Below are 19,887 nucleotides of genomic sequence, written 5' to 3' on the forward strand. Positions count from 1 at the left end.
AGTTCATTCCTTTTTATTGCTGAATAGCATTTGACAATATGAATATAATTATCTTGCTTATATATCCACCCATTGATGAATATTGGGTATTTTTATGTTTTAACTATTACTAATAATGTTGCTATGAACATTTATGTGTAAGCCTTTGTAAATACACGTTTTCATTTCTTAGAGTGGAATTGTCATATTGTTTGGTGTATCTATGTTTAACACCTTAAGAAACTGCCAAACTGTTTTCCAAAGTGGTTGTACCATTTTACATTTCTATATCCAATGTTACAGTGTCTTCATATCTCAATAATACTTATTATCTTTTTTGCTATAGCCATCTAGTGGGTATGAAGTGATATGTCATTGTGGTTTTGATTTGTGTTTCCTAATGACAGATGGCATTGAATATCTTTTCACGTGCTTGCTTGCCATTTGTATATCTTCTCTGAAACAATAATTATTCAAGTTATTTGCCGATTTTTTAAATTGGGCCACTAACTTTATTATCACTGAATTGTCAGTGTTCTTTATATATTCTGGATACATGTCTTTTATGAGACATAGGATTTGCAAATATTTCATCCAAGTATGTGGCTTATCTTCTCATAGTCTTAATAATTTTGAAGCACAGAAGTTTATTAGTTTGATAAAGTCAATTAAAATTTTTTTGTTTATAAGCCATGCTTTTCTAGGTATTATAAGATACTATTATGTATTGTATCTAAGAAATCTTTTCCTAACCCTCAGTGTCAAAAATATTTTCTCCTGTGTTTTCTTCTAAAAGTTTTATAGTCTTAGAAGTAACATTCAGATCTGTGATCTACTTTGAGTTAATTTTTGTGTCTTATGTGAACAGTCTAAATTAATCTTTTTATGAATACAGGTAACTAATTTTAAATTAAAAAGAATAGCAACACTGGATGTTAGTGAGGATATGAAACAAATGAAACTTTCATAAAGTGTTGAGAGAATATAAAATGGTAGGATCTATTTAAGAAAATAGATGGCTGTTTATTATAAATTATAACAATTTATCGACCTTATGACCAAGCAATTCCATTTTTACCCAAAACAAATGAGAATATATGTCCATAAAATAAGTTATACATGATTAGTCATAGCAGTATTATTCACAAAAGCCACAAATGGGAAATGGCTGCAGTGTCAATAAACTGTGGTGTATTCATAAAATAGAATACACTACTCAACACTAAAAAAGGAAAAATAATGTTGTTACATGCAACAACGTGGTGAATTTCTAAAACATTATCCTGAAGGTAACAAATCATACAGACAAGAGTGCCTATGTTATGATTCCATTAATATGAATTTCTAGAAAAAGCTACCATATGATTTTCTTTACAAAGCACTAGAATAAAGGGAGAAAATATCAGAACAATGGATGTCTCAGGGTTAGGGGGGATGAGTATTGCTATAGAGGGAGGGTGAGAAACTTTCTGGAATGATGGACTGTTATATATTGATAGGGGTTTAAAATACCAAGATGTAAATCAAAACTCAGTGGATACATAAGAGTTCTGCATTTCGCTATGTGTACATTTAATTTCAAAAGAAGAAAACTATTGAAACATTAATTAAACTGTTGTTAGAAATATATATGTTGAACTTGCAGTTTCACTATAATATAAGATGATTGATGGTTGAATGGATAGATATGTATCTGTGGATGGATAGATCTGTAGTAAAGTAAATATAGCAAAAAGTTAATGGTAGAATTTAGGTGGTAGGTATATGGGTGTTCACTGTAAAATTCTTTCCACTTTACTGTACATTTGAAACTTTATATAAAAATACTTTGGTAATTTAAAAAATGTGTTTCATTGTTTCCTCAAACCCAAAATTATTTATTTTACTGTCACAGAAAGAAGGAAGAAAGCTTGGATTCACTTCAAGACATATTCTAGAGAAGGCCCTGTCTTCTCTTTATATATTTATCTATATTTCAATTTAAGAAGATGTGAAACTGTAGTCTACATCTTATCTAAATTTATTCATCTCTTTAGGGTAGCCAAACTTGCTCCTTTTTAATCATGACAATATCCAGGGGACTTTAAAGAGCATCTTAGTTAATTTATTCATTTCGTGTACAGAAGCCAGTCAAAAACATTTTTTGAGGAGCTTAATTTGATGTCTTTATTTAAAAAAAACTTATTGGTTATTGAATTATGTAGAATGCACAAAAGTAGCCCATGATCCAAAGGAAATAAAGTTATTGTCTCTACTTTGTTCCTGATGGTTCAAATGATCTTATTCTTACCAAAGTGGGATAACCTTCATTTCATATTTACAAAATGTTTATTGAGAGCCTTCTGTAAACCAAGTTCAAGGGCCACAAAATCAAATAGATCATACCTCATATGATTTTGCTCTGTGTCCCCACACAAATCTCATCTTGAATTATAATCCTCATGTGTTGGGGGAGGGGTCTGGTGGGAGGTGATTGAATCATGGGGTAGGCGTCCCCCTTGCTGTTCTTGTGATAGTGAGTTCTCAAGATATCCGTTTGTCTGAAAATCTGTGGCACTTCCCCCTTTGTTCCTCTCTCTCTCTCGTGCCATCATGGTAAGACTTACCTTGCTTCCCCTTCCTTTTTTCCCATGATCGTAAGTTTCCTGAGGCTTCCTTAGCCATGAGGAACTGTAAGTCAATTAAACCTCTTCTCCTTATAAATAACCCAGTCTCAGGTAGTTCTTTAAGCAGTGTGAAGCCGGACTAATACAATATCCATAATGAGTTTAAAGTCTACAGAAGAAACTTTCCCTTTCTTATGCTTTTCCCTTTAATTTATTGTTAAAATATTGAGTTTTTAAATCATAGACTCTCCATAAAACTGCCATGCCAATGTTACTGTTTTCATTTTGCCACAGTACAATTTCTTTATGCCACTATTTATATTATATTTTTACATAATTTCTAATTTTTACATTTGACTTTATAGTAATCACATTTTCTCATGTATATTACTCTGGAATGACCTCTTGTCATAGAGCATAAGAGAGACTAGGAAAGAGTATAATAAAGATAGGCACAAACAAGTTTCTTCCCAAGAGAAACGAAGCAATGAGGTTACTCTAGACTTTATTTTCCAGAAACTAGTAGCTTCCTCTCCCTTCTCTGTAGAAGAACTAGGAGTACTTGTCTTTCTTACACTCATTTTTCTACATTTTCTTAAAAGACTACAGATAGGCCAGGTTTGGTGGCTCACGCCTGTAATCTCAGTACTTTGGGAGGCCAAGGTGGGCAGATCACAGGGTCAGGAGTTTGAGACCAGCCTGGCCAATATGGTGAAACCCCATCTCTACGGAAAATACAAAAATTAGCTGAGCGTGGTGGTGGGTGCCTGTAGTCCCGGCTACTTGGGAGGCTGAGGCAGGGGAATTGCTTGAATCTGGGAGTCAGAGCTTGCAGTGAAGAGAGATTGTGCGCCATTGCACTCCAGCCTGGGCAACAGAGCAAGACTCTGTCTCAAAAAAAAAAAAAAAAAAAAAAGAAAGAAAGAAAAGAAAAGCCTACAGATATAAAAAGATTTTGTCTTTATCAATAAAATTGTAAGCTCTGAGGCCAGATGGGATTTCTCATGCCTGTAATCCCAGCACTTTGGGAGGCCGAGGCAGGCAGATCACGAGGTCAGGAATTCGAGACCAGCCTGACCAACATGGTGAAACCCCATCTCTACTAAAAATACAAAAATTAGGCCTGGCACGGTGGCTCATGCCTGTAATCCCAGCACTTTGGGAGGCCGAGGCGGGTGGATCACGAGGTCAGGAGCTCAAGACCACCTTGGCTAACACGGTGAAACCCTGTCTCAACTAAAAAAAAAAAAAAAAATACAAAACATTAGCTGGGCGTGGTGGCGGGCGCCTGTAGTCCCAGCTACTAGGGAGGCTGAGGCAGGAGAATGGTGTGAACCCAGAAGGCGGAGCTTGCAGTGAGCTGAGATTGTGCCACTGCACTCCAGCTTGGGCCAAAGAGCGAGACTCTGTCTCAAAAAAAAAAAAAAAAAAAAAAAAAAAAAAAAAATTGTAAGCTCTGTGACTTTTCAGAAAAAGTAAGGCTTGTTTTAAACATCTTGATATATTTAAATAACAGTTTCTTTTAGCTAAAAAAACTAAAGAATTAAAAACTATAGCCTTCCATGTGAACATAGAAAAACTATTTGTCCTATTTAGTAAAATGTTGTTAGGACTTGTCTTTTGTTGATTCTCAAGAAAAGGACAGTAGAAGGAGAAGATCAGAATTTGTGAGTCAAGAAAGCCCACATACACATGACAGCTTGGGAATTGAGAATTTGTCTGGGAGAAATCTAAACACTTATAATAAATTCTTAATTACTTAGCTTCTTGTCTGTATTTGCTTTTTCTCTAAAACAAATGTTATTTACTCCAGAGATGAGCAGCTGGATTTGTGAAATATGTGTGAAGTGTTGCTTGAGTTGGAACTATTTTAGATGAAATAATATTATCACAGTATCTAGTGAACCAGCAGTCTTCTGAAATGGGGCAGGAGCGATGAATGGTTTTACCTTCGTAATTTTTGAAAAAATCAGAGTCATACCTGAAAGTGAGTCTTCCTATTAATTTATAGATACAGTATTAAATGTTATTAGTTTATAAGACAAAACTTTATCTGAATGCATTTGGTTGAACATAATTGGTACCAGGCTAGGTGTGTAGCAAAACTCAACAAAGAACTTGGCCTATTGGCAGGAAGGATTCTAAGAAGAGAAAGAGTAGAGGTAATGGTGTGTTACAGAATTAGGCATAGCAGGAATTAGAAATAGGTATTAGGCATGTGGGTTAATTTTGAGTATGTCTTGGAAGACCTCGGTTAATTTGGAACCCATGAATTATGCCAGGTAAGGACTCTTGAGTTTGGGTCCAGTGAAACATTGAGGTGGATAAAGGCAGAAGGTCAGAGGAAGGAGAATAAACAGTTGCCATTTCGTTTATTCATATGACATATTTGTACTGGGAGCTTATGGCAATTAACACTGCACATTCAATGATGAGAAATATATGCATAGTCTTTGTATCAGTCAGAGTCTCAGCAAGAAAGAGAAGGTACACTCCAAATGAACAATTTGAGTATATCTTCTTTGAGAAGAATTATTTACATAGGTATGGGCAGGATTTTAGGAAACCAGCAAGGCACGGTGCTGGGTTCTAAGGCAGTTACAGTGGAAAACAGTTACCAGGGAAAGTAGCTGCTTTGAGAAACTGACAGAAACAGAGGCACTGGATACAAGTGTGCCATCTAAACATGATAACCCACTAAAACTAGGACGATTATCTCCATCTCACTTTGTCCTTGTCCTCCAGTCTCCTGAGAACGCCTCACATTGATCACACCCAACTGGAAGCGAGAGGACAATGAAGCCTGTTGATAGAGTGCATGTGAATCAGCAGCTTCTGGCGCAGAAAGAAGGGTGGAGAAGGTTGGACAGTGGATAAGGGTGGACAGTGGATAAGAGTGGGTGGCAAACGGAAGATAACCAGCAGAGCTTCTCTTCTCACAAAGCTTTCATTTTAGGGCAGTGAGGAAGATTTTGCTCCCTCAGAGGACATTTGGCAATGTTTGGTGATATTTTTTAAATTGTCACAACTTGAGGGAGGGGTGCTACTGGAATCTTGTGTGTAGAGGCCAGTAGAGGGCAAGGAGGCTGTGAAACATCATAAAAGGCACAGTATTGCACACGCCTCCCTCAAAACAAAGACTTATTTAGCCTGAAATTCCAACAGTGAGGAGGTCTGTTTTAGTGCAGGAAAAAATATTTGTCAAATGATCATATAAATGAATGTAGAATTGTAAACTATGCAGTATTCTGTGAAAGATGGTCACTTAGTGCTATCAAGTTGCAGGATCAGAGAGGCTTTTGTGAAGATAGGATGATTAATCTAAGATTTGAAGGATGAATCAGAGATAGGTAGAGCAAGGAAGAGGAGGGGAAAAATAATCCGGGCAGAAAAAACACCATATCAAATGCCTAAGGCAATAAGCAGAATGGAAATCTTCAAGAAAAGGAAGGAAGTCTGCTGGGATGGAATGCAGAGAAAAAGAGAGAACTTGGTACAAAACTGGATTGCTGGGCCCAGGCCAGATGCAGCAGGGAATTTTGGACCATTTAAGAAGTGCAACGTCTTTGAGCACATACATAGATGCAAATAGTAGACCAGCAGATACTTATCCTCAAAGGTAAATCAAGATACAGAAAAACATAGCCACTTTTAGGATGTCCTTTTAGGACAAGATGGGGGTGAACAGAAAGTTAGAATAGCTTCCCCTCCACTGCCCCTCAAGAGGCAGCATGGCCCATAATTAAGGGTATTCAATCTATGGAGCCAAATTGCCTGAGCATAAATCCTGCCTGACACTGATTAGCTGTTTGACTATGAACAAGATAAACTTTCTGAGCCTGTTTCCTCCTCTGTAAAAAAGGGCTAATAATGGTATATTCCTCATAGTGTTATGAGAAAAATTAAAAGTGGACACAATGCTAAGATAGTGCCTGGCACATAGTAAGCATCTCACATAGTAGTAGTAGTAGCAGTAGTAATATTCGTTGTTGTTATTGTTCTAAAAAAAAAAAAAAGGTTGGGATATTGTTGCCTATTAGCCAAATTTAGTGACTGCCTGCTTTTGTACGTAAAGTTTTACTGGAACACAGCCATGCTTATTTGCTTGTGTATCTGTATGTCTGCTTTCATATAATGATGACAGAATTAAGTTATTGGAACAGAGACTATATGGTCCACAAAGCTGAAAATACTTACTATCTGGCTCTTTACAAAATACGTTTTCAGACCCTTACTCTAGAGGGATTAAGCACTGCTTGTCCCATGGACCTGAGCCATGATGGCTTCCTTCAACAGTTTTCTGAAGACATTGTAAAAACTCTCTTTCCATATTTTGAGTCTTATTCCACTTTCTAAAAGTGCACTTACCCTATATTCTAAACTAGCTCCCAGAATCTCGACTCTCTTTTTCAGTCTATCTTAATAAGAGATTCTTAATGGGAGCCTCTTACTCTACTAACCTCTCCAGTTCTTGGTTAACAAAATACTCATGACTCTGCTGTAGCTATTTAGAGCTGTGATACTGTAATCTTAGGCTTTGTCATTGTAAGATTGGTCCTAGATACCACCTTCTTCCCACCTAGTTGAAATTATATGCTACCTGGTGGGATTCACCAGAGGCTTACCAATTTTGCCCTGAAACAAGTCCTCACACTTGAAGACTGAAGTAAAATACAATATCCAGAGTTATAGAGGACTTACTGAGTTCCAGGCATTATTATAAAAATATTAAACAGATTATCTCATTTAGTTCTCAATCTGATAATCCACATTTTATTTTATTTTTTATTTTTTTATTTTTTTTTTGAGACAGAGTCTCACTCTGTCACCCAGGCTGGAGTGCAGTGGCACGATCTCGGCTCACTGCAAGCTCCGCCTCCTGGGTTCACGCCATTCTTCTGCCTCAGCCTCTCCCAGTAGCTGGGACTACAGGCGCCCGCCACCACGCCTGGCTAATTTTTTGTATTTTTAGTAGAGACGGGGTTTCACCATGGTATTGATCTCCTGACCTCGTGATCCACCCACCTCGGCCTCCCAAAGTGCTGGGTTTACAAGCGTGAGCCACTGCGCCCGGCCTAATCCACATTTTACAAATTAGGATTCTGAGGATTAAAAGAAGCAGCACCTTCCCCAAGGTCTCCCTGCTGGTCAGATGTCTGAGCCCAGCCAGTGTGACTGTGGGGCCATTTCCTTAACCTCCTCCTCACTGTGAGAGCTGACGCCTGGCATTGTAGTACGAGTCCTTGAACCACAATCTCCACTTCATCTAAAGAACAGATGGAATGGGAGAAGCAATAAGAGCTCAGTAACACAAGGAGTCTGTCCCTGGAGGGTTAAATTCTCATGCCTGCAAGTATAGATATCCAGAAAATCCATCTGGACTGCAGATTAAGGGAGGAACACCAAGAAGGCCCTGAAAACTGAGGCAAATTTTTGTCTCAGTTAGAGAGATTTTTACATGCTTTTGGGAAAACAAACAAAACAAAACAACACAACAGCATAGCTAGCTTGGAGCCCAAAGGTTGAAGAATACAGGCATACCTTGCAGATATTTGATTCTAGACGACCACAGAAAAGCATATTACATAAATATTTGATTTCTCAGTGCATAATAAAAGTCACATTTACACTATAGTTTATTAAATGTGCAATAGCATTATGACTAAAAATGCAATGTACATATATCATAATTAAAAAATAGTTTATTGCTAAAAAAATGCTAAAAATCCTCAAAGCCTTCAGTTAGTTGTAATCTTTTTGCTGGTGGAGTATTTTGTCTTGGTGTTGATGGGTGCTAATTGATCAGGGTTATGGTTGTTGAAGGCTGGGGTGGCTGTGGAAATGTCTTAAGAGAATAATAAAGTTTACCATGTAGATTCTTTCTTTCGTGAATGGTTTCTCTGTAGCATGCAATGCTGTTTGACGGCATTTTGCCCAAGGTAGAACTTCTTTCAAAATTGGAGTCAATCCTCTCAAATCCTGACACTGCTTTATTAACTAAGCTTATGTAATGTTGTAATTCTTTTGTCATCACTTAAACAATGTTCACAACATCGTCACCAGGGGAAGATTCCATCTCAAGAAATCACTTTCTTTGCTCATTCATAAGAAGCAATCCTTATCCACTCAAGTTTTATCATGAGTTTGCAGCAATTCAGTCATACCTTCAGGCTCAACTTCCAATTCTTTTTCTCTTGATATTTGTACCTCATCTGCGGTTACTTCCTCCACTGAAGTCTTGAAACCCTCAAAGTCATCTATGAGAGCTGGAATCTTCTTCCAAACTCTGTTCATGTTGATATTTTGACCTCTTACCATAATTCGCAAATATTCTTAATGACATCTAGAAAGGCAAGTCTTTTCTAGGAGGTTTTCAACTTATTTTGCCTACATACATCAGAGGAATCATTATCTCTGGCAGCTATAGCTTTACAAAATGTATTTCTTAAATAATAAGACTTGAAAGTTGAAATTACTCCTTGTTCCATGGACTGTAGAATGGACATTGTGTTAGTAGGCATGAAACAACATTAATCTCCCTGTATATCTCCATAAGAGCTCCTGAAGGACTAGGTTCACTGTCAATAGCAGTAGCATTTTAAAAGAAATCTTTTTTTCTGAGGAGTAGGTCTCACCAGTGGGCTTAAAATATTCAGGAAACTATACCGTAAATAGATGTGCTGTCATCTTGGCCTTGTTCCATTGATAAGGGCACAGAGTGGATTTAGCATCATTCTTAAGGGCCCTAGCATTTTTGGAATGGTAAATGCACATTGGCTTCAGCTTAAAGTCATTAGTTGCATTAGCCCCTGACAAGAGAATCACTGTACTCTTTAAAGTTTTGAAACCAGGGACTGACTTCTCCTCTTTAGCTATGAAAGTCCTAGATGGCATTTTCTTCCAATAGAAGGCTGTTTTATCTCATTGAAAATCTGTTGTTTAGTGTAGTCACCTTCAATTATCTTAGCTAGATCTTCTGAATCACTTGCTGCAGTTTCTACACCAGCACTTGCTGCTTCACCTTGCACTTCTATATTATGAAAATGCATTATTTCCTTAAACTTATGAACCAATCAGTGCTAGACTCAAACTCTTCTCCTGCAGCTTCCTCACTTCTCTCAGCCTTCACAGCATCGAAGACAGTTAGGGCCTTGTTTTAGATTAAGCTTCAGCTTAAGGGAATGTTGTAGCTGGTTTGATCTATCCAGACCACTAAAACTTGCTCCATATCAGCAATAAGGCTATTTCACTTTCTTTTCATTGGTATGTTCACTAAAGTAGCACTTTTAATTTTTTTCAAGAACTTTTCATTTGCATTTGCAACTTTGCTAACTGCTTGGTGCAAGGGACTTAGCTTTTGGCTTATCTCAGTTTTTGACATGCCTTCCTCCCTAAGCTTAATCCTTTCTAGCTATTGATTCAAAGTGAGAGACTTGTATCTTTTTTTCTCACTTGAACACTTGTTGGCCACCTTAGGGATATTAATTGGCCTTATTTCAATAGTGTTGTGTCTCAGGGGATAGGGAAGCCCAAGAAAAGGGTGAAAAACAGAGGAATGGTTGGTCAGTGGAGCAGTCAGAACACATACAATATTTATAGATTAAGTTCTTCATCTTATCTAGGTGAGGTTCATGGCACACCAAAATAATTATAATAGGGACATCAAAGATCACTGATCACAGATCACCACAACAGATATAATATCGATGAACAATCTTAAAGTATGTGAGAATTGCCAAAATGTGACATAGGGACACAAGTAAGCACATGCTATTAGAAAAATGGTCTCAATAGACTTGCTCAAGGCAGGGTTGCCACAAATTTTCAATTGGTAAAAAATGAAATATCTGTGAAGTACAATATAGCAAAGCACAATAAAACAAGGCATCCTGTATCTACCACATTTTATTTATCCATTCTTCCACATATGGACATTTGGGTGGTTTCTAGCTTTTAGATATTGTGAGTAATGCTGCTATGAACACTGATGTACACATATCCATTGAAATCCCTGATATCAATACTTTTGGGCATATATTTGGAATTGCTAAATCATGGTGCATTTGATGGATTTTAATATATTGAACCAGCTTTGCCATTCATAAATAAATCTCACTTCATTGTGGTGTATAATATTAATATGCTGCTGAAGTCAGTTTGTTCATATTTTGTTGAAACTTTTAAATTTTTTATATCAATTTTCAAAAGGGGTATTAATCTGTAGTTTTCTTTGTCTTGTAGCATTTTTTTTTTTTTGAGACAGGGTCTCCCTTTTTCATCCAGGCTGGAGTGCAGTGGCACAATCTTGGCAGCCCCAACTTTCTGGGCTCAAGCAATCCTCCTGCCTCAGCCATTCAAGTAGCTGAGACTATAGGTATGCACCAACATGCCCGACTTTTTTTTTTTTTTTGTAGGAACAAAGTTTCACTATGTTGCCGAAGCTGGTCTCAAACTCCTGAGTTCAAGTGATCTACCCACCTTGGCCTCCCACAGTACTAGAATTGTAGGCAGGAGCCAATACAATTGGCCAGCATTTTTGTCTGGCTTCAACATCAGAGTAAAGCTGGCCTCATAGTATTAGTTAAAAAGCTATTTTCTCCTCTTTAAATTTTTAGAAGAGATTGATTGAGAAGAGCTGACATTAAGTTACTATATAGCATCCTTCCATTTCAATATGAGAGACTTCTTTTGTCATTTCTTGTAATGCAGATCTGGTGGTAATGAACATGTCAGCTTTTGCTTATCTGAAAATGTATTTAATTTTTCCCTCATTATGGTGGACAGTTTTGCTGGACACAGAATTATCAGTTCACAGTTTTTTTTCTTGTAACACTTTAAATATATCAGCCCACCAATTCTGGATTCCAAAGTTTCTACCTGATAAATTGGTTGATAATTGTATTAGTCCATTCTCACACTGTATAAAAAACTGCCTGAGACTGGGTAATTTATAAAGAAAAGAGATAAATTGACTCACAATTCCACATGGCTAGGGAAGCCTCAGGAAACTTATAATCATGGTGGAAGGGGAAGGAAACACATCCTTCTTCACATGATGTCAAGGAGAAGCGATTAGTAAAAAGGGGAAAAGTCCCTTATAAAACCATCAGATCTCATGAGGACTCACTTACCATCATGAAAAAGTATGAGGGTAACTGCCCTCATGATTAAATTGCCTCCCAAAGGGTCTCTCCCATGACAGGTGGGGATTATGGGAACTAAAATTCAAGATGAGATTTGGGCGGGGATGCAGCTCAGCCTTATCAATAATCTTACAGATGATGACTTGCACATAATGAGTCAATTTTTGTTGCTGCTCGAAAGGTCCTCTTTTTGTTTGTGTCTTTCAACAGTTTGGTAACAATATGCTTCAGTGTACTATCTTTGGGTTTACCTTACAAAGCATTTAATGAGCTTCTTGGATGTGTAGATTCATATCTATCATCAAATTTGGAGATTTTAAGACATTATTTCTTCAAATAATCTCTTTGCCCTTTGTTCTCTCTCTTTGCCTTCTTGAACTCTCATAGTGCACATGTTGGTCCTCTTGTGGTGTGCCACAGGTATCTTAATCTCTGATCTCTTTCTTCATTCTTTTTTCCAGGCTTTCTCAAGAAGGATTTCTGTGAATTTATTTTGTTCCCTTAAATAGATCATGTTTTCTTATTTCTTTGCATGTCTTATGATTTATTGTCATTGTTGAAAGTTGGGCATCTGGAAACACCCACATCTTCCAGTTTTTGAAGACAGACTCTGTCTAGGACAGTACTTCGCTGATTAGCTGGATTGGCTTTGAGTCTAGGGATCAGCTGAAGGTGGAAGTTTAACTTGTTTTTGGAGTATGTGTCTTTCCTGGGTCTGAAAGTGGCCTTCTCAACTCTACTATATACATGACTTCTCTCAACTGTCTTAATTTCCCAAAGAATCTCGCCCTAGGTTCTCCTTGGGGCCTTAGATGGTCTATGCTATGTTTCCACCTGTAATCTTTTATCAGAGATATCATCAGGTCTAAAGTCTCTCTGCAGCTTGTACAAGCATAGACTGACACTTTTACTACCCAAGATGCGAGTTATTAGTAACAGAAACCAGGCCCTTAAGCAGCCCTCAGACAGTTTAGAACATTGCAAATAAGATCTCCACTCTCCCCAGTTTGAGAGGGGGAATTGGTAACTAGGCTGTCACCTCTTCCAGGCCAAGACCGTGATGATACACAAGAAGAGGGATTGGAATTTGGGCAAAGGCAGGTGAAAACACCACAGAAGTTCCCACCATTTGAAGGTAGCTTTCTCCTGATTGAGCACACATTCATTTGCTGTAAATCTTTTTTTCAGAGCTTTTAGAAGATTAGTTAAGTCAGTTTCTAGTTATTCTTTGGTGTTTTTGGTATTTTCAAAGCTTGGAGATTCTTAGTCTGCCATCTTGCTAATGTCACTGTTGTCAACTAGTCTTTCCATTGAACCTTTCAATGGGTCCTCTACATTCATTGATAACATGACAGAGACCATTCATTCTAACATGCCACCTATATACGTTTCAAAAGTCCTCAATGCTATTATTTTCCATCCACATTCTACAGGCAGTTTCTACCATTCTACCAAAAATAACTCTCAAAGGCCACTTGATGACACAGAAAGAACTTGGAGTTCTGAGTTCATCAGGATTTGGTTGTAATTTTTGCCCACAATTAGTTGTTTTATATCTTGGACCATCATCATAAGCTCTGCAAGTCTCAGTATAGTGAGTTATGTCATTACTTCATCTGTAGTATAATCACTTTGCAAATTTGATTTAAAAACAAGATTAGGCCCAAAGCTAATTTCCTTGTAACTCATCCCTGTAGATTAACTCAAAAGCCATCTTTCCCTTTTTCAAATGGTTTCTCCTGTGGAAACCCAATAAGAACTTTTGTGCCTCCTTCGAATTGCTGTAGCACTTGTTATCTGTATCATTTACATGTCAGCTGCCACTCTGTGCCTGGAAACAAAATTTTTCTCTTTGCTCATGTCTTGGCACCTTTTAAAGAATGTGTTCATCTGGAAAGAAAGTCATGCCTCTGTTAATTTATCTGTTGCCTATTTATTGACTGTTTTATAGACATCATATTAGGTTCTGATTACAGATGTGAGTGAAATATAGTTCTACCTCAGAAGCTTAGAGTCTTTGTGGGAAAAAAAAAACAGCTTATTCCTCAAATAGCTTTACATTTTCCAAAGAGAACACAATTATTAGGTACAATACATTCATGTATTACAGGTAAATATATAAATACTTATTTGATATGAAAACCATGTTAATCACTTTTCTATTTTGAAAAAGAAAATTTCTCTTTTCTCCTTGGTTTGCTCCTTGCTATCTGGGATAAACTTCAGATACCAAGGAGCAAACCTAAAAAGGTTCAGAATGTTAGTTCAGAGAAGCATTGAGAAGTTATTATCTGGCACTTATACAACATGGTTGACATGAAAATAGAGCTGGAAATCTCACAAAGTTAGGTGATCTTTCAAGAATTTCAATACTTCCTGCTGTCAGTTGGAAGACCTATAAGAATAGCCTCCTTTATAACGTAGTTAAGGTGGGAGGCAGAACAAGATAGTGGAATAGAAATCTCCACTGATTGTCTACATCACAAGAACCTGAAGTTAACAACTGTCTACATGGAAAAAACACCTTCATAAGAGCCAAAAATCAAGTGAGCAATTTCATATCGCTGAAAGAGACACTGAAGACATGGAAAAAACAGTTCTGAATCGCTGATGCCACCCCTCTCCAACCCCAGCCAGCAGTGGCTTGGTGTTGGGAGCCCCTCTCGATGCTGGAGGAGGGAGAACACAGCAATTGTGAGGCATTGAACTTACTGCTGCCTTGTTAGAGTAGAAGGGAAACCCCAACCAAACTCTGCTGACGTCTGCCCAGAGAGGGGGCATTTAAAGCAGCCCTAGCCAGAGAGAAAAGCAGATCTCATGGGTGGGAACTTGAGTGCCTGCAAACCTCACTACTGAGAGCTAAAGCACTCTGTGTCTGCAAGTAAACTTGAAAGGCAGTCAAAGTTATGAGGACTGCAACTTTTAGGTGAGTCCTAGTGCTGAACTAGGCCCAGAGCCATTGCACTGGGTGGGGCATGTGACCTACTGAGACACCAGCTGGGATGGCTAAGGAAGTGTGGGAATCACCTCTCCCCTAACCCTAGGATGCACAGCTCCTGGCTTCAAAAGACATGCTATTCAAAATAGCCTTTCTGCTCTGGTTTCTCCCCATCTTTGTGGTTTTATCTACCTTTGGTCTTTGATGTTGGTGACCTACAGATGGGGTTTTGGTGTAGATGTCCTTTCTGTTGATGTTGGTGCTATTCTTTTCTGTTTGTTAGTTTTCCTTCTAACAGTCAGGTCCCTCAGCTGCAGGTCTGTTGGAGTTTGCTGGAGGTCCACTTCAGACCCTGTTTACTTGGGTATCACCAGCAGAGGCTGCAGAACAGCAAATATTGCAGAACAGCAAATATTGCTGCCTGATCCTTCCTCTGGAAGCTTTGTCCCAGAGGGGCACCCACCTATATGAGGTGTCTGTTGGCCACTACTGGGAGGTGTCTCCCTGTTAGGCTACCCAGGGTTCAGGGACCCACTTGAGGAGGCAATCTGTCTTTTCTCAGAGCTCAATCGCTGCACTGGGAGAACCACTCTTCTCCTCAGGGCTGTCAGACAGGGATGTTTAAGTCTGCAGAAGCTGTCTTCTGCCTTTTGTTCAGGTATACCCTGACCACAGGGTTGGAGTCTATAGGGGCAGTAGGCTGTGCTGAGCTGTGGTGGCCTACGCCCAGTTCAAGCTTCCTGGCCTCTTTGTTTACCTACTCAAGCCTCAGCAATGGCGGACACCCCTCCCCCAGCCAGGCTGCCATCTCGCAGTTTGATCTCAGACTGCTGCGCTAGCAATGAGCAAGGCTCCCTGGGCGTGGGACCCACTGAGCCAGGCACGGGAGAGAATCTCCTTGTAGGCTTCCGAAGGTCAGTAATAACAAACTTTTCTGAGCTAAGGCAGCATGTTCAAACCCATCGCAAGGAAGCTAAAAACCTTGAAAAAAGGTTAGACATATGGCTAACTAGAATAAACAGTGCAGAGAAGACCTTAAATGACCTGATGGAGCTGAAAACCATAGCATGAGAACTTCATGATGCATGCACAAGCTTCAGTATGTGATTCGGTCAAGTGGAAGAAAGAGTATCAGTGATTGAAGATCAAATTAATGAAATGAAGTGAGAAAACAAGGTTAGAGAAAAAAGAGTAAAAAGAAATGAACAAAGCCTCCAGGAAATATAGGACTATGTGAAAAGACCAAATCCACATTGGATAGGTATACCTGAAAGTGATGGGGAGAATGGAACCAAGCTGCGAAACACTCTTCAGGATATTATCCAGGAGAACTTCCCCAACCTAGCAAGGCAGGCCAACATTCAAATTCAGGAAATACAGAGAACACCACAAATATACTCCTCGAGAAGAGCAACCCCAAGACACACAATTGTCAGATTTACCAAAGTTGAAATGAAGGAAAAATATTAAGGGCAGCCAGACAGAAAGGTCGGGTTACCCACAAAGGGAAGCCTGTCAGACTAACAGCAGATCTCTCAGCAGAAACCCTACAAGCCAGAAGAGAGTGGGGGCCAATATTCAACATTCTTAAAGAAAAGAATTTTCAACCCAGAATTTCATATCCAACCAAACTAAGCTTCATAAGTGAAGAAGAAATAAAACCTAAAGTATAATAAAAAAAAAAAAAGTAAAAAAAAAAAAAGAGAGAAGATCCAAATAAATAAGAAATGAAAAAAGAGACATTGCAACTAATACTGTAGAAATTCAAATGATCATTAGTGTCTAATATGAGCAACCATATGCCAACAAATTGAAAAATCCAGAAGACATGGACAAATTCCTAGATACATACAACCTACTAAGAGTGAACCAGGAAGAAAACCAAAACCTGAACAGACCAGTAACAAGTAATAAGAGTAAAGCCATAATAAAATGTCTCCCTCTAAAGAAAATCCCATGGCCTGTTGGCTTCACTGCTGAATTCTAGCAAACATTTAAAGAAGAAATAATATCAGTGCTACTCAAACTATTCCAAAAAACAGAGGCAAGGGAACTACTTCCAAACTTATTCTAAAAGGCCAGTATACCAAAACCAGACAAAGAGACATTAAAAAAAAGACAAAAAAAAAAAAAGACAAGGAAAGTAAAGAAAGAAAACTACAGGCCAATATCCCTGATGAATATTAATTCAAAAATCCTCAGTAAAATACTAGCAAACCAAGTTCACCAACACAGTAGAAACATCATTCATCATGATCAAGTGAGATTTATCCCTGGGATAGAATGAAGGATAAAAACCATATGAGTTTAGCACTGGTGATGAGCCTCAAAAAAATCACATGATTATTACAATTGATGCTGAAAAAGCATTTGATAAAATTCGACATCCTTTCATGAGAAAAACTATCAAAAATTGGGGATAGAAGGAGTATACTTCAGCATAGCAAAAGCCCTAAATGACAGATCTACAACTAGTATCATACAGATGGGGAAAAACTGAAAGCCTTTTCTCTACGATATGTAACATGACAAAGAGCCCCCTGTCACCACTGTTACTCATCATAGTACTGGAAGTCCTAGTTAGAGCAATCAGACAAGAATAATATATAAAGGGTATCCACAATGGAAAGGAGAAAATCACATTATCCTTGTTTGCAAATGACAATCTTCTATTTGGAAAAAGATAAAAACTCCACAAGAAAACTATTTGAACAGATAAACAAATTCAGTAAATTTGCAGGATACAAAATCAACATATACAAATGTAGCATCTCTATATGCCAGCAGTGAACAATGTGAAAAGGAAATTAAAAATTAATCCCATTTACAATAGCCACACATAAAATTAAATATCTAGGAATTAACTGGGGAAGTGAAATATTTTTAGAATAAAAACCATAAAAGACAAATGAAAGTAATCAAAGAGAGGACCAAAAAAATGGAAAAATATTCCATTTTCATGGATTGGAAGAAATCAATACTGTTAAAATGTCCATACTATCCAAAGCAATCTACAGGATCAATGCAATCTCTATCAAAGTACCAATGACATTCTTCACTGATAAAGAAAAAAACTATCCTAAAATTTATATGGAACCACAAAAGACCCAGAATAGCCAAAGCTATCCTAAGCAAAAAGAACAAAACTGGAGGAATCACATTACCTGACTTCAAATTATACTATAGAGCTCTCATAACCAAAACAGCATGGTACTGGCATAATCACACACACACACATAGACCAATAGAACAAAGAGAGAACCCAGAGACAAATTTACATACCTACAGTGAACTCATTTTCAACAAAAGTGCCAAGAACATACACCGGAAAAAAGACAATGGTGCTTCAAGAAATGGTTCTGGGAAAACTTGTTGTCCATATGTGGAAGAATGAAACTAGACCCCTATCTCTAGCCCATATACAAAAAACAATCAAAATGGATTAAAGACTTGAATCTAAAACCTCAAACTATGGAAGAATTACAAGAAAAAAAACATTGGGGGAAAAATACATTGATCTGGGCAAAAATTTCTTGAGTAATATCCAACAAGGACAGGCAACCAATGCAAAAATGGACAAATGGGATCACATAAGTTAAAAAGCCTCTGAACAGGAAAGGATACAATCAGCAGAGTGAGAGGCAACCCACCGAATGGAAGAAAATATTTACAAACTACCCACTTGATAAAAGATTAATAACAAGAATATATAAGAAGCTCAAACAACTCTCTAGGAAAAAAATCTAATAATCTGATCAAAAATGGGCAAAAGTCTGAATAGATATTTCTTAAAAGAAGACATACAAATTCCAAGCAGGCATATGAAAAGGTGCTCAACATCACTGATCATCAAAAAAAGGCAAATCAAAACTACAATGAGATATTATCTCACCCCACTTAAAATGGCTTATATCCAAAAGACAGGCAATAAAAAATGCTGGCAAAAATAGGAGAACAGGGATCCCTTGTATACTGTTGGTGGGAATGTATGTTAGTACAACTACTATGGAGAACAGTTTAGATGTTCCTTAAAATCTAAAAATTGAGCTACCATGTGTTTCAGCAATCTCACTGCTGGGTATATGTGCAACGAAAAGGAAATCAGTATATTGAAGAGATATCTGCACTCCTATATTCGTCGCAGCACTGTTTGTTTACAATAGTTAAGATTTGGAAGCAACCTAAGTGTCCATCTACAGATGATTAGATAAAGAAAATGTAGTCCCTATGAAAAATGGAGTACTATTCAGTCATAAAAAGAATGAGATCCAGTCATTTGCAACAACGTGGCTGTGAGTGGCCACACCTATGGTCTCCCATTCACAAAGAGCACCTGAGGCCCACCTGGTACACACATGTGCTGCGATGAGGGAAAAATAAGAAGCAAATCTCCCTCATGTGATCCCTAGGAGGGAACTTTGTCCCTAGAGGAAGGGGCTCAGTCCCTTTAAGTTAAACTTAAGCTGCTCCTTCCCTTTAGAAGACAGAGGCCCAAAACCTCAATGGGAGTGTGTGTGTGTGTGACTGTGTGTGTATGTGTGTGTGTGTGTGTGTGTGTTTTGGAGGGCATGAGGCCCCTGTGGAGAGTAGAAGAAAGAAGAAGCCAGCATGTGTCAGCTATGCTCTCCCTGACTTGACTGTTAACGTGGCTGCCCCGAGCCCCCAGCTAGTTCTCTAGTCTTTGAAGTGGCAGGATGCCCACTGCTATTTACAGGTGCTACTTTTCCCCTTGACCATTTCCACAATGGGCCCATATCTTTCCCCATTGTGTGTATTAAAACCTTGTTCTTGCTAACGTGCCTCTGCTCATGTGTCTTTGCTCTTTGACTCAACCGTGGAAAAAGAATTCACATGCATGAGGGGTGATGTATTGAGACAGACTTTGTGCAAAACTCTCTGTGTCCCAGGGAATAGGATCTGGAAGCAACTACCTTTCTGACTTCACATGCTGATTGATGCCTCTTTGTGAAGTTTGAGCATCAGGGATGACAATGCAGCGGGACATGACTTTCATACCGGAGAGATATCAGGTGGCTAGCCCTTGCCTCTACCCTCTCTCTGTTCATCTCTCCAACCACTCTGACTTAATTGGAGTTCATATCCTCCCAAATGGGTGTTAGGATACTGTACCTTCTGATTTTCATTTTTAAAACTGTTTAAATGTCTTGTGTGTGCATCTTTTTGTTTAATTTAGACTTAGGCATGTCATCCTTACAGATTC

At 38.2% G+C, this 19,887-nt stretch overlaps 1 pseudogene; it reads right to left on the reverse strand.

Annotated features, from left to right (window-relative positions):
- Window positions 1–8,304: 8,304 nt before the first annotated feature.
- On the reverse strand, window positions 8,305–19,680 carry LOC131384483 (tigger transposable element-derived protein 1-like; annotated as a pseudogene).
- Window positions 19,681–19,887: the final 207 nt, after the last annotated feature.

Source organism: Hylobates moloch, unplaced genomic scaffold (assembly GCF_009828535.3).
Source record: "Hylobates moloch isolate HMO894 unplaced genomic scaffold, HMol_V3 SCAFFOLD_10, whole genome shotgun sequence".
Classification (NCBI taxonomy): domain Eukaryota; kingdom Metazoa; phylum Chordata; class Mammalia; order Primates; family Hylobatidae; genus Hylobates; species Hylobates moloch.